This window comes from Perna viridis, chromosome 3, assembly GCF_037379345.1.
Source record: "Perna viridis isolate PV_CMFRI_1.1 ecotype Kerala chromosome 3, ASM3737934v1, whole genome shotgun sequence".
In the NCBI taxonomy this organism is placed as follows: domain Eukaryota; kingdom Metazoa; phylum Mollusca; class Bivalvia; order Mytilida; family Mytilidae; genus Perna; species Perna viridis.
The window spans coordinates 60546474-60560787 of record NC_142447.1 but is presented as its reverse complement, the minus strand read 5'-3'; the positions used below and the strand labels follow the sequence as shown (position 1 = coordinate 60560787).

At 36.4% G+C, this 14314-nt stretch overlaps 1 protein-coding gene across 3 annotated transcripts in view; it reads left to right on the top strand.

The window, feature by feature from the left end:
* Nucleotides 1–12271: 12271 nt before the first annotated feature.
* The window catches only part of LOC148623191 (uncharacterized), a 99609-nt gene continuing 97566 nt past the window's right edge, over nucleotides 12272–14314 (top strand). For all 3 annotated transcript variants that reach the window (XM_088573806.1, XM_088573805.1, XM_088573807.1), the window contains exon 1: nucleotides 12272–12386. The gene's annotated coding sequence lies outside the window, so the exon portion shown is untranslated. The remainder of the gene's footprint in view (nucleotides 12387–14314) is intronic.

Sequence of the window (14314 nt, the reverse complement as noted above, 5' to 3'; positions counted from 1 at the left end):
TGGTGGAATCCGCTACTATTCTGAATGGGGATATTGAGAAAATAAACAAATGGGCATCTACATGGTTGGTTACATTTAACCCACATAAAACAGAATCACTTGTTGTATCTAGAAAACTGAATAAACCTGATCATCCTCCACTCGTTATGGCTAATCAACAGATAAAAAATGTTTTTAGTCACAAACACCTCGGTGTCATTTTCTCCAGTGATGGTCTATGGCAAAGTCATATAGATTATGTCGTTGCTAAAGCCTATGAGAGATTGAATATTTAAAAAAAAAATTTTTGCTTAATCGGTTTACACTAGAAAAAAATTATATCTCTTTTATACGCCCCATTCTAGAGTATGCGGATGTAATCTGAGATACAAAAAATTTAAGTCTGATAGATAAAGTTGAAAATATCCAACTCGAAGCAGCTAGGATAGTTACAGGTGGGACCAAATTGACCTCACACCAAAATCTGTACACCGAAACTCAGTGGGAAGAACTGACAGACAGACGAAAAAATCACAGACTGCTATTATTTCACAAGAATGGGAAAAGACCGCAATATCTGACAGATCTAATACCAGATACTGTTGGAGTTCTACACAACCACAACACGCGTCAGACAAACAATATCCAGGAAGTGAGAACAAGAACAAATGTTTATTCAGATTATTTTCTTCCGTCTACAGTAAAATACTGGAATACTTTGCCTTCTGAGTTACGAAATACTGAATCTGTTGCCTCCTTTAAACGTCAGTTGTCAAATCAAAATAGAAAGACCCCATCTTACTATTACTCTGGTTGTAGACTCGGTCAGATCCTACATGCACGTCTCAGAATGCATTGCAGTTCCCTAAATGAGCATCTTTTCCTAAAACATTTATCTGATTCACCAAGATGTATTTGTGGGCAAATTGAAACAGTTGAACATTTCACCTTACACTGTCAAAGATATGCTAATATAAGACATGATATGTTTAATGCCATGACAGATTGTAATATCAATGTTAGGATTGATACGAGCTTATTTATTTTTGGATCTATGCAGCTATCAGATGAACAAAACTCTATGGTTTTTAAGCTTTTCCAGAAAGCATTCTGAAAAGTAAAAGGTTTAACACATAACTTAATTGTTATTGATACTCATACATTTATACATTTATTTACTTATTTAAAAAAAAATAATTATAATTTTTTTTATTTCTCTTCTCTTGGAAATTTAATGATTATTCTAATATATACATTTCTTTTTGCAATTGTTTTCCTCCACTTTATTTTTCAACTGAATTCTTTATAAGCTCTTATACTGTGCTATATTTTATTCAATGTATTTGTCATTTGAGCATGCAAAAATGTCAATTATATCATGCTGGTTCTTATGGAGACAGATTTATAAAAGCATAACTATGCTTGTTTCTGGATCCTATATCTATTATATTTGTATCTATGTTATCACATTTATGATTATATGAAAATAAAATATGTTTAAACTAAAAAGTGCAAGTGAAGTTAAAGTATTACGATACGCCGATCCTTTTAACGCAGATAACGAGGCCGAATCAGAACGCAGCGCTGATATACCTAAAGGCTAGAAACCACTAATTCCACTTCCCATAGGCTTCTATACTAATTTCACAATATTCAATGGCTTCTCTGGACTTTACCTTAACTTTAACCTGCAGAGGACTATATATCAGCATGATTCTACATATGTCAGCTCACAATCCTCAGAATGGCATGTGGGGTTAGCAGACTTGCAGTGCAGTACTGGTCACCGGAAGTGAAGTGTCTATAAATAGCATGGGAAATCCCAGTGTTTTCACAAGATAGGGGTATATATAGAAATCATTATGCAGATTAGGCTTCACATCACAAGAAGCAAAATGCACCTATAAATTGTACAGAAATGTTTTTCCTTTAACGCCTTCGAAGCCAAAGAAGTTGACGTTGATAGAGACATTTTGCCTCTCGAATTTATCGATCGCTTTGAGGGAGACCGGGAAGTCGATGCCTTCGAATTTTAGCTCGTTCTCCCATTTTGCGTATTGGCTCACCCGGTTGGTATGCTTCTGATCCACCTCCTCGTGATGCAGGGCTGAGAGAATCGCCCACTGGAAGCAGCGATCGCCCTCATTCATCACATTGACGATCGCCTTCTTTTTGACGAGTGCCGATGGCGTCGGTAAGAAGGAACCCCCCTTGAGCGGCTTGAATTGGTTCAGATGGATTTCTAGCTTATCGACGCTGCTGAAAGTCCATCCACTCCCTTCGCGCATATAACTAGTCATACTTTCCTTGATCTTCTCCAAGTCGAGGTCGTCAGATTCCTTGAACTTTGTTGTGCGTGATCTGAAGGGAGTGGTGATGTAGATATTCTCTTTGGTCGTGAGGCTCGTTTTCACCATCTCCACTAGGAGCACTAAGTGGACCTTCAATCCCTTCTTTTGGACGAGAGCATCTGAGATGGTGGTGGAGATCGTGCTTCGACTTAGCTTGAGAAACGTAGCTACGTCATGCGGCTTCAAAGGTTCGATGATGACCGTGCCAAATACGCCATTCAGCGCTTCCCGCCTATCGGTGATCTTAATCTCATCTTCGACTGAGGCGCTTCTGATGCTCTCTTCCACCTGCTGGAGTAGATCACCTCTCTTGAACCGGGAGTATTTGGTAATCCCACGGCTCTTGGCGAGTGCTTTGAGCTCCTTTCTGTTAAAGACCTCCTCGCGGGCGAATTTGCGGTTGGTTTTCTCCTCGATAAGCTCCACCAAGACCTCATTGTTTTTCCTACTGACCCCCTCAGACCCTCCTCCTTAGCTATTTTACGGAGTGCCTTCATGGTTGGTCTCTTTGACCACGATCTTACCTACGATTGGAATGACCTCCTCCTCCTCCTGCTGGCGTGGTTCCTTGCTATGCCTCCAGCAGAGACCATCCTTCCCGGGCTTGCTCTTCCAGAACTGCCCCTTATTTCTCTTGAGTGGGACGCCGCAGGTGGTCTTCTGCTCCCCTGGTTGATGCTCAAATCGCGGCTTGGTTGATTGTGCAACGCAATTTTGGCACTGCTGGATATGCTCATCCACCTGCATCACGTTGGGGTTATCGCAGCACTCCTGCTGCCTTTGGGGGTTACGGGTTGGAGTGGTATCTTCCAAATCTTCTTCATTCTCCAGAAAGAAATCCTGGTAGCGATTCATATTATCACTACTGGATGCCATCCATTTATTTATTTCAATCTGTGGCACACCTCTCTTTAATGTGTCCTTATCCACATCCCCACTATCCTCAGCTGGAGCGACCTGACTTGTGCTCTGTACGAAAGCCATAATTCTTGTATTTACCCTATGCTCAATAGGGATGCCGTCAGTTTGCATTTTGCCGCCGGGTTGGGGTTTTTATGCAGGATTTTCTGCATGTGGGGTAGAATCGGCCTTTTGACATTACTCTGGAATTTTTAATCGACAACATATATGTCCAGTGTGGTGGACGCGTTTTTCAACAATCGGTCGGCATTCCAATGGAAACAAATTGTGCTTCTCTACTTGCTAACCTAATCCTTCACTCTTATGAGGCTGACTTTATAACTGATCTGATCCGAAAGAAAGAATATCGTTTAGCTAGATCCTTTAATCTCAGTTTCCGCTATATAGATGACGTATTATCTTTAAACAATCCTAATTTTGGGGACTTGATACATCGCATCTACCCCAAAGAACTTATGATAAAGGATACTACAGACACTGTGAAATCAGCCTCATATCTTGACCTACACTTAGAAATTGATGGTAAAGGAAAACTATTGACCAAACTTTTCGACAAACGTGATGACTTTTCATTCAAAATTGTCAACTTTCCTTTCATCTATGGCAACATCCCTTCAGCACCTGCGTGTGGAGTGTTCATATCACAACTCATATGTTATGCCAGAGCTTGCCGTAGCTCCTCAGAATTTTTGTATCGCGCTAGAATTCTAACAAATAGGCTTCTGGTACAGGGTTATGTTGCTACAAGGTTGAAGTCATCACTACAAAAGTTTTATGGTCGTCATCATGAACTCGTGGATCGTTACGGTGTATCCATCTGTGCCATGAAAACTGATTTGTTCAACGTGTCATGGTTTTCCTTTCCTCTTTCGTCTACCCCGGACTTGACTTTTTATGAGCAACTCGGCGGGTGTTTCTAGAAAAGCAGAGGACGCTTACTCTACCGGTGCACCTGGTCCATGCTCCCAGTTTTTAGTGGAGTCCGATTTGCTTGTTTTGTTGCTTTGTATGTATTATTTTAGTTACTTTATCTTCTTTGTTGTGTTTGTCTGTTTCCCATATTTGGTCTTCGTTCCTGGATTGCATTTTGATTTCCGCTATAATTTTGATTCCCTTAATTACTCTTTTACTACTTGTTTACAACCATATTTTAAGTGTTCATTTTGGATTCCGTCAGGCCACGGTGCCCTTTTGCACTTCAAAGCGTTCAATTGTTCATGAATTTCATCAATGGTAATATCACCTTCTAATCAAAGAATGGAGCATTGGCTGCTATTGTCATAATACACTTACACTTTTAGTCCATATAGTTTGAAAAAACCTTCATCGTGCATGGTTTCGTTTTCAATATAAATCGTTAAAAAATTTACCCCATAGTTGAAATATCTCATCATCAGCTGTTGCCTCAGTATTGTCACAGCAGTTTTTGTTGTAGACGAACGTATTTTTTAAGTCCTTCACAATGTTCGATAAAACACACCGATGTCTATTTCAGCTGCTGCTTTGATCTTCTCAAAGGAGATGCACAATTTATTATGTCAGAAAGATTCTACAAAAGTTGCATCAGTGATGTAGGATATATTACAGATATTCATAAAAGGCAAGCAAAAAATGTGCATCCATCAACACATCTCCCTTTTCAGAAAAAAAAATGTTCAGATAAAAATCTTTCAAGAAAAAAAGGAAGTGTACATTTTCATTATTTAACAAATTCTGAAAAATTCGAAAGATCATTTGGAGACAATCAGTTTAAGACCATTATCAGAATATAATACATTGAAACGTATGACTTTTCAACACTGTATACTTCTATTCCCCATACTCAGTTAAAATCCCGACTTAAAAACATTATACATCGTTGTTGTTTTTCCAAAAAAGATGGTAAACTTAGATACAAATATATAGTTCTTGGTAGGGATTCGCCATACTTGTAAAAAATAATTTCAAATCATTTTTCAAATATACAAAAGAAGGGTGTTTCTAGAAAAGCAGAGGACGCTTACTCTACCGGTGCACCTGGTCCATGCTCCCAGTTTTTAGTGGAGTCCGAGTTGCTCATTTGCTTTTGTTACTTTGTATGTATGATTTTAGTTACTCTATGTTCTTTGTTGTGTATGTCTGTTTTCCATGTCTGGTCTTTGTCCCCGGATAACATTCTTTTGATTACCGTTATAACCTTGGTTCCCTTAATTACTCTTTCTATTCAGTGGTGTAGAGAAGGGTATCTGCGTAACGAGAGCATGAACGGAATTACAGGCGGAAGGATTACTTATATCAGTCGTTTGCCATGAATGAGTTCTCAAAATGGCGACGTCGTCAAAACTCACAGACCCCACCGACATTATTTTGTCTTACTTCCTTGTTAAATAGCTAAATACAACATGGATTTTTCCCTGCACTACTCTAAACTTAGAATCGCCTCTCAGCAGGTACCCGTATTTTGGTTATTCCTCTTTGGTAAACAAAACTATCGTCTGCTTGGCAACATAGGAGCAAAACGAAATCATAATTGCCATGTCAAATGACGAAATTTCTAGTTAGAAAATTGCTCATGCAACCGAACTGAATAGCAGAACAATTCAAAAATTTCTCAAGCGGTAGCGAGAAAGAGGAGACATCGAAAATTTACCTCGAAGTGGATGACCTAGGAAGAGGACACCGAGGGACTACAGGATTTTGTTTCGGTCAGTGAAGTCCAATCGTAGACAAACATTAAGAGATCTTACTGCTAGATTTAATGCTAGAACTGGATGTGATTTGTCTACAAGAACTGTTTGTAGACGATTTTTTCATGAGGAGTACAAACGCCGGATCGTTTCCAAGAAAACCACAATATCAGTGGTAAATCGTGAGAAACGGAGGCGCTTTTGCCGAGAAAAACTTCACTGGACAATTCAAAATAATTGGTCTTCAATCAGTTTTAGTGATGAAACAAAGATAATGTTGGGAAAAAACAATAAAATTTATGTCTGGCGCAAATCTACCGAAAGATTACGTCCATAATGTGTTGGTGTTCGTGGTGACTTGGAGACTCATTACCGTGCATCAAGAATGTTTTGGGGCTGTATAACGTACTATGGAGTGGGGAATCTTACACCTGTGCAGAGAAACATGAATAGCGAAAAGTATATTTCTGTTCTTGATGATTGTTTGTGGCCTGTTGTTGCTCGGCACTTCTCAAATCGTCGATGGACTTTTCAAGAAGACAATGCACCTTGCCACCTCTCGCTGCGGTCAAATCAATGGAAGCAGGGAAATGATATAAATACTTTACCATAGTCATCTCAAAGTCCAGATATCAATATTATTGAAAATGTGTGGAAAGTGGTTAAAGCTCGGGTTTAAAGAAGGGTAAATGAAATTTATAACCCTGCCGACTTGGAAATAGTGATTGTTGACATTTGGATTCGTCTACCTTTGCACTACATTAGAAGCCTTTACTCAGGTTTGATCAAGAGAGTACGGACTGTATTACGTTCACATGGACATATAATTAAGTATTAATGTTTTCATGTAAGTACATTTAAGCTTTTACAATAGAAATATGCATGGTATTGTGATTTTATTATTAAGACAGTTCGACGTCGGCCATTTTACGAACCCATTCATGGCAAACGACTGTACATCCCGATCTTAGTAGCAGGATTAGGTTATAAAAGTTAATTTTATTGTTCATGTTTTTTTTTAAGAATAAAATGCACCTTCGTTTCAATACCCGTCCCAATTTTCGATTTTCAGAAAGTATATTGCACTTTGTAACTTTTCATGTATTGACGTATTATAAAAATAGTTCGTTGTATACAAGAAGTCACGATGACTTAAGTTGCAAATCAACAAACTTAATATATGGATTAGAATGCAACTTACGCGGTCTAATATATGTCGGTGAAACGCAAAAACGATTAAACAAAAGAATGCGCGGTCATCGTTCGGGAATAAATACCACCAAATTCCCGACAGTTTATCAACAAGATCATTCAATCCGCTCAATGAATATTCGTATTTTAGAAAAAAAAAGTACCATCCTACGAACAGTCCCGTTCTAAGTAAAAACTATCGCAGGTAAAGAGAGGAGTACTGGATACGCAGACTAGGTACTGCAATACCTTACGGATGCAACGACGACATCAAAAGTATAGGAAACCTTTCAAGCCAATATAACAATAGCATAAATGTGATGAATTTATTTGACAAATATCCAAGACGGGAAAGGAGTCATGGCCATCGCCACTATACGTCACCTAAGTTACATGATGTCTCCATAGATTGTCTCCTCCCTTTCATACGAAAGCTTGAACTTCATCACATTAGAACCAAACTCTATTCTATACCTCTCACTCTACTACACTCCCTTTACAAAAAAAGTCAGGCACTTCTGTTTCTGACCCTACCTCTCATCATTATACAGACTTGTTGCCATCATTTTGGATATTGGTTTCCAAAGACTCTTTAAACCAGTTTTTGTGAAAAGTCAAGATGAAGAAAAAACGATCATTTCTTCCACTACCGTTTGTCAACAAAGATATAGATGCAATTAATTTGGCTAACATCATCCATCACAAAAACGTTTAAAAAAATCCCCCATATTATAAAGACAAGTCCATTTCAATTATTTCATATTCCTATACTTCACCCACTGCATCCAAAATTTTCAATTATAAAAGGCTATTGCAGAACCTCGAGATTGAGGACTTCAACGCTAAACCATCTGACTGTTCTTGAAAAACACTCTCCATTCAAATATGGTCCTTCTGGTCAGATTTATCCATAATTGAAAACGAATCTCTGCTTAATATCCTCTCTAAAGTCCCAAGTACTGTGATCCACGCTCCATAAATTGGAATTATAACTTTAAAATTCTTATGGATGCCGTGGAAGACTACGCAAGAAAATGGATAAAACGAGAACAAAAAGACATTGATTCTCTGTCAGAGTGGTTAAAGGCCGTGAGGTCTTTAATTTTGAAATGAATGAAGGTTTTAAGTAGGTCAATGAGTGCCAATGCTACATCAGTTTTCAAAGACCACGATGTAGCAAAAACATTCTCTACTATACATGACAAATATGTTGTCGTGCCAGCAGACAAAGCCCAAAACAACATTGTTTTTGTCTGCAAAACGTTTTACATCTAATGTTTATTATCAGAAGTAGACGTAGAAAATAATAGCAGTAATAAGACCTATACTGCTACCATACTTTCCAAAGAGATTGTGGAAAACCATAAATCTGTGTTATCCTCTTTTGGTCTCTCTTCCAAAGACGATGATTGTGATTTACCGTCTATGTACTGGAATTCCTAAACTCCACAAGAATCCATACAAACCACGTTTCATAGCTGGATCTGTATAATGTACCACCAAACCTCTTTCAAAACTCACAGCTGTCAAAGAGGGTATGCAATTGTCTGCACGACACTTGTTACTCCAGTAGTGATATTAATTCAATGTGGATCCTGAAAAAATTCGAAAGATGTTTTGGAGACAATCAGTTCAAGACTATTATCAGTATATAATAGCATTAGTACCTGTGATTTATCAACACTGTATTCTTCTATTCCGCATACTCAGTTAACATCCCGACTTAAATACATTATACATTGTTGTTTTTTTTTCCAAAAGAGATGGTACACCTAGATACAAATACATGTATATATTTCTTGGTAGAGATTCCTCATACTTTGTAAGAAATAATTCCAAATCATCTTCCAAATATACAGAAGAAGATGTTTACAAAATGCTGGAATTTTTAATCGACAACATATGTGTCCAGTGTGGTGGACGCGTTTTTCAACAATCGGTCGGCATTCCAATACGAACAAATTGTGCTTCTCTACTTGCTGACCTATTCCTTCACTCTTATGAGGCTGACTTTATAACTGATCTGATCCGAAAGAAAAAATATCGTTTAGCTAGATCCTTTAATCTACGTTTCTGCTATATAGATGACGTATTATCTTTAAACAATCCTAATTTTGGGGATTTGATACATCGCATCTTCCCCAAAGAACTTGAGATAAAGGATACTACAGACACTGTGAAATAAGTCTCATATCTTGACCTACACTTAGAATTCGATGGTAAAGGAAAGATATTGGCCAAACTTTACTACAAACGTGATGACTTTCCTTTCATCTATGGCAACATCCCTTCAGCACCTGCGTATGGAGTGTTCATATCACAACTCATAGGTTATACCAGAGCTTGCCGAAACTACGCAGGTGTTTTGTATCGCGCTAGAATTCTAACAAATAGGCTTCTGGTACAGGGTTATGTTGCTACAAGATTAAAGTCATCTCTACAGAAGTTTTATGGCCGTCATCATGAACTCGTGAATCATTACGGTGTATCCATCTGCGCCATGAAAACTGATGTTTTCAACGTGTCATGGTTTTCCTTTCCTCGTTTGTCTACCCCGAACTTGACTTTTTATGAGCAACTCGGCGGGTGTTTCTAGAAAAGCAGAGAACGCTCACCCTACCGATGCACCTGGTCCATGCTCCCAGTTTTAGTGAAGTTCGAGTTGTTTGTTTGATTGTGTTGCTTTGTGTGTATAATTTTAGTTACTTTGTGTTCTTTTGATTACCGCTATAAGCTTGGTTCCCTTGATTAATCATTCACTCGCACAAAGTGCTACGTTAGGTCGTTATGATACCAAATATAATGCAAGATTCGATGGACGACATGTACAAAAAAAAACGATGCATTACTTCCGTCTAGAAAGGATAGTCAAAGGGTCTAAACAAACCTTACGTAGTGTAATGACTTTATCTCTACCAAACACAATTTCAAATTTTCCCGCCTTAAAAAGTTATCATCCAGATGATCAAGAAACCCTTGCGCACTAAGGTATGTACTTTCGTTTCTCTAATGTTATGGTGATACAATGTAAAGGTGTACGCTTTGAAATGTTAACGTTTGTGCATGGGTGTTGATTTGAAACTAAATAAGTGTAAGTAGTAATATATATATACAAATGTAGCTATATCATATTTTTTCGTCGATAAACTTAGATTCAGCCTGTCAAAATGCAATAATAGGTACTCCGGTTTTCCAAAAAGAACTTAATTATAGAATATTAATGACTTTCCATGAAGCTCGCTACTAATAAGTTTTAATGTTTTATATCATTAAATCAATGGATGTATACGATTCCCTGAAAGTAGTTGTTTAAGTTATTTCTATTCAATGGTGCCATTTTATTGGGATAATTTTCCAGGAATCGAAGAATTGTACTTTCTTTTTCATACCAAATCATGTATCAACTATGAACCTAAATTCTCGTGAATGTGTTAATATTTGGAGGTTAGATTAAATAGTTATCAAATTTGACGGTAAGATATATTTTTTGTCGTGTCCGTCTGTCCGCCATACAGTATGTTACATAACGTTGTTCTCTTAGAATCATGTACCAGCACGTACTGGGCGTATTTTTATTTTTATTGATTCTTTTATTCCAAATGATCTGACTCGCTCACTAATAATCATCTTTCATTTGGTCCATGTGACCTGAAATTGGTACTTATGGTCTGAGGTCACAATTTATCATGCTTGAACTTCTTAGTTTGTTAGTAGGAAACTATAGCAAGCCAAAGTGGACAAAAATCAATATTGGTAATATTAGAAAATGAATTTTTAATATTACAAAATCATTTTTTTTTAATATTAGAAAAGATTTTTTAATATTAGAAATTCATTTTGTAATATTAAAAATTCATTTTCTAATATTAAAAATTCATTTTCTAATATTACAAATTATTGATTTAGTAATATTGCAAAATATGTCACATTTTGTAATATTACAAAATGATTTTCTAATAATAAAAAATCGCAGTTGGATACATCAAATCCATTTTCTAATATTAGAAAATCAATTTCTAATATTAAAAAATCGTTTTTTAATACTAGAAATACAATTGAATTTTTAATATTTAAAAATGATTTTTTAATATTAAAAAAGTGTTTCGTGATTTTAGAAAATGAATTTGTAATATTAAAAAATCATTTTTTAATATCAGAAAATACTCATTTTTGTCCACTTTGATTTGCCATAGGAAACTTTATAAGAGATAAGTGCATACATATACATGCAGTTTTTTTTAAATGTACATAAAATTACCACTTGCAGAAATCTTCTTTTTGAAAGAAGGTTTTCCATTGTTCGCCTTCCATTCAGAAAAAATAATGATGATATACTGGTTTAAAGAGCTATTTTATATACGACTGTTGAAAAATTGTCGTCAAAAACCAGTGTACACTGGTATGGTATGGCGTTGCCGTCATCAGTGACGTCGTCATCGTCCGTCGACAATTTGTTTACATGCAATAACTTATCTAAAGTTATCTTGTGAGAATTCATACATTTTAATAACACGGATCCAAAACATAAAATGAAGATTGTTGTTGATATTTTAGAATGGTTCCAGCGGTATAGAAAATTGGAGCCAAAAACAAGCATTTCATAATTTGTGGATCGTTACGGTGTGTCAATCTGCGCCATGCAACTGAAGTGTTTAACGTGTCATGGTTTTCCTTTCCTCTTTTGTCTACCCCGAACTTGACTTTTTTTATGAGCAACTCGGTGGGTGTTTCTAGAAAAGCAGAGAACGCTTACCCTACCGGTACACCTGGTCCATGCTCCCAGTTTTAGTGAAGTTCGAGTTGTTTATTTGATTGTGTTGCTTTGTGTGTATAATTTTAGTTACTTTGTGTTCTTTGTTGTGTATGTCTGTTTTCCATGTCTGGTCTTTGTCCCTGGATTGCATTCTTTTGATTACCGATATAAGCTTGGTTCCCTTGATTGATCATTCACTCGCACAAAGTGCTACGTTAGGTCGTTATGATACCAAATATAATGCAAGATTCGATGGACGACATGTAAAAAAACGATGCATTACTTCCGTCTAGAAAGGATAGTCAAAGGGTCTAAACAAACCTTACGTAGTGTAATGACTTTATCTCTACCAAACACAATTTCAAATTTTCCCGCCTTAAAAAGTTATCATCCAGATGATCAAGAAACCCTTGCGCACTAAGGTATGTACTTTCGTTTCTCTAATGTTATGGTGATACAATGTAAAGGTGTACGCTTTGAAATGTTAACGTTTGTGCATGGGTGTTGATTTGAAACTAAATAAGTGTAAGTAGTAATATATATATACAAATGTAGCTATATCATATTTTTTCGTCGATAAACTTAGATTCAGCCTGTCAAAATGCAATAATAGGTACTCCGGTTTTCCAAAAAGAACTTAATTATAGAATATTAATGACTTTCCATGAAGCTCGCTACTAATAAGTTTTAATGTTTTATATCATTAAATCAATGGATGTATACGATTCCCTGAAAGTGGTTGTTTAAGTTATTTCTATTCAATGGTGCCATTTTATTGGGATAATTTTCCAGGAATCGAAGAATTGTACTTTCTTTTTCATACCAAATCATGTATCAACTATGAACCTAAATTCTCGTGAATGTGTTAATATTTGGAGGTTAGATTAAATAGTTATCAAATTTGACGGTAAGATATATTTTTTGTCGTGTCCGTCTGTCCGCCATACAGTATGTTACATAACGTTGTTCTCTTAGAATCATGTACCAGCACGTACTGGGCGTATTTTTATTTTTATTGATCCTTTTATTCCAAATGATCTGACTCGCTCACTAATAATCATCTTTCATTTGGTCCATGTGACCTGAAATTGGTACTTATGGTCTGAGGTCACAATTTATCATGCTTGAACTTCTTAGTTTGTTAGTAGGAAACTATAGCAAGCCAAAGTGGACAAAAATCAATATTGGTAATATTAGAAAATGAATTTTTAATATTACAAAATCATTATTTTTTTAATATTAGAAAAGATTTTTTAATATTAGAAATTCATTTTGTAATATTAAAAATTCATTTTCTAATATTACAAATTATTGATTTAGTAATATTGCAAAAAGCTAGGCTATAAAATATAGCTTTCGCTGGCCGGGTCATTCCTCCTCGTAGGATTAATATATATATATGAGATGAGATGCGGGTAGCCAAGTCTTCAATTTACTGTTTCCGTACGCGTTATACAGATGATGCGAGGTATTTTTTTAACAATCAAAGTTCAAAGGATACTTACATCTCATCTACCGAAATGATCTTGACATTAATAATACAACTGAAACACCTTCTTCTGCTTCATAACTAGGCCTTAGCTTATGCATGGATGATACTGGACGTCTGAAAACAAAACTTTATGACAAATGTGATTTGTTTGCTCGGACTTTCCAGTTGTTAACTTCCCCCTTCGCCATGGCAATATACCAACACCTCCAAACTATGGAGTATTTATTTCAAGTTAATCCGTTACTGTAAAGCCTGTGATCTGCTCACGAACATTCTGTGCAGAGCACCGATACTGTCAAACAAGATGCCCAAGCTGTGTCGGAGGATCAACGAAAGCTTGGGCTTATGACTCACAATGGTAGTTTCTCCATTACAAATTATTTTTTACCTTAGGCGTTGAAATTAGACAGAGATTAGTACATGATACATTTCATTTTCTTTGATATTCTTGGTCAGTTGATTTTCGCATGATTCATTGCTACATGATATCAAGTTTAAGATTAACTGTTCTGTATTGTCCCATATTTTATTGTAATGTTTATTATCGACTTTCAGTTTTTCTGTTTTTCGATAATTTTCCACTATCTCCACATTTTTTAATCATTTACACCATGAAATTGTGTTAAATTAAATGAAAATCGCCCGATCGTGAATCGCTCCGTATTATTTGGACATCTCTGCCTTGATACTATGTCGGAAGCTACATATTATTATTTTAACTAGAAACTTACCGGATTTTACTTAGCATGAAATGTGACGGATGCAGCAGGCGGAACAAGGCGTGCTAACTCTTCCGGTTCACCTGAGGTCACTCTGTATTTGTATACCCCATGCAAACGAAGTTGAGGGTATATAGGTTTCACCTCGTCTGTCTGTCTGTCTGTCTGTCTGAACTATTTTCAAAGCAGGTTGCAGCATTGTCGTAAAACTTAGTGGGATGTAGCATAGTCACATGGAGATG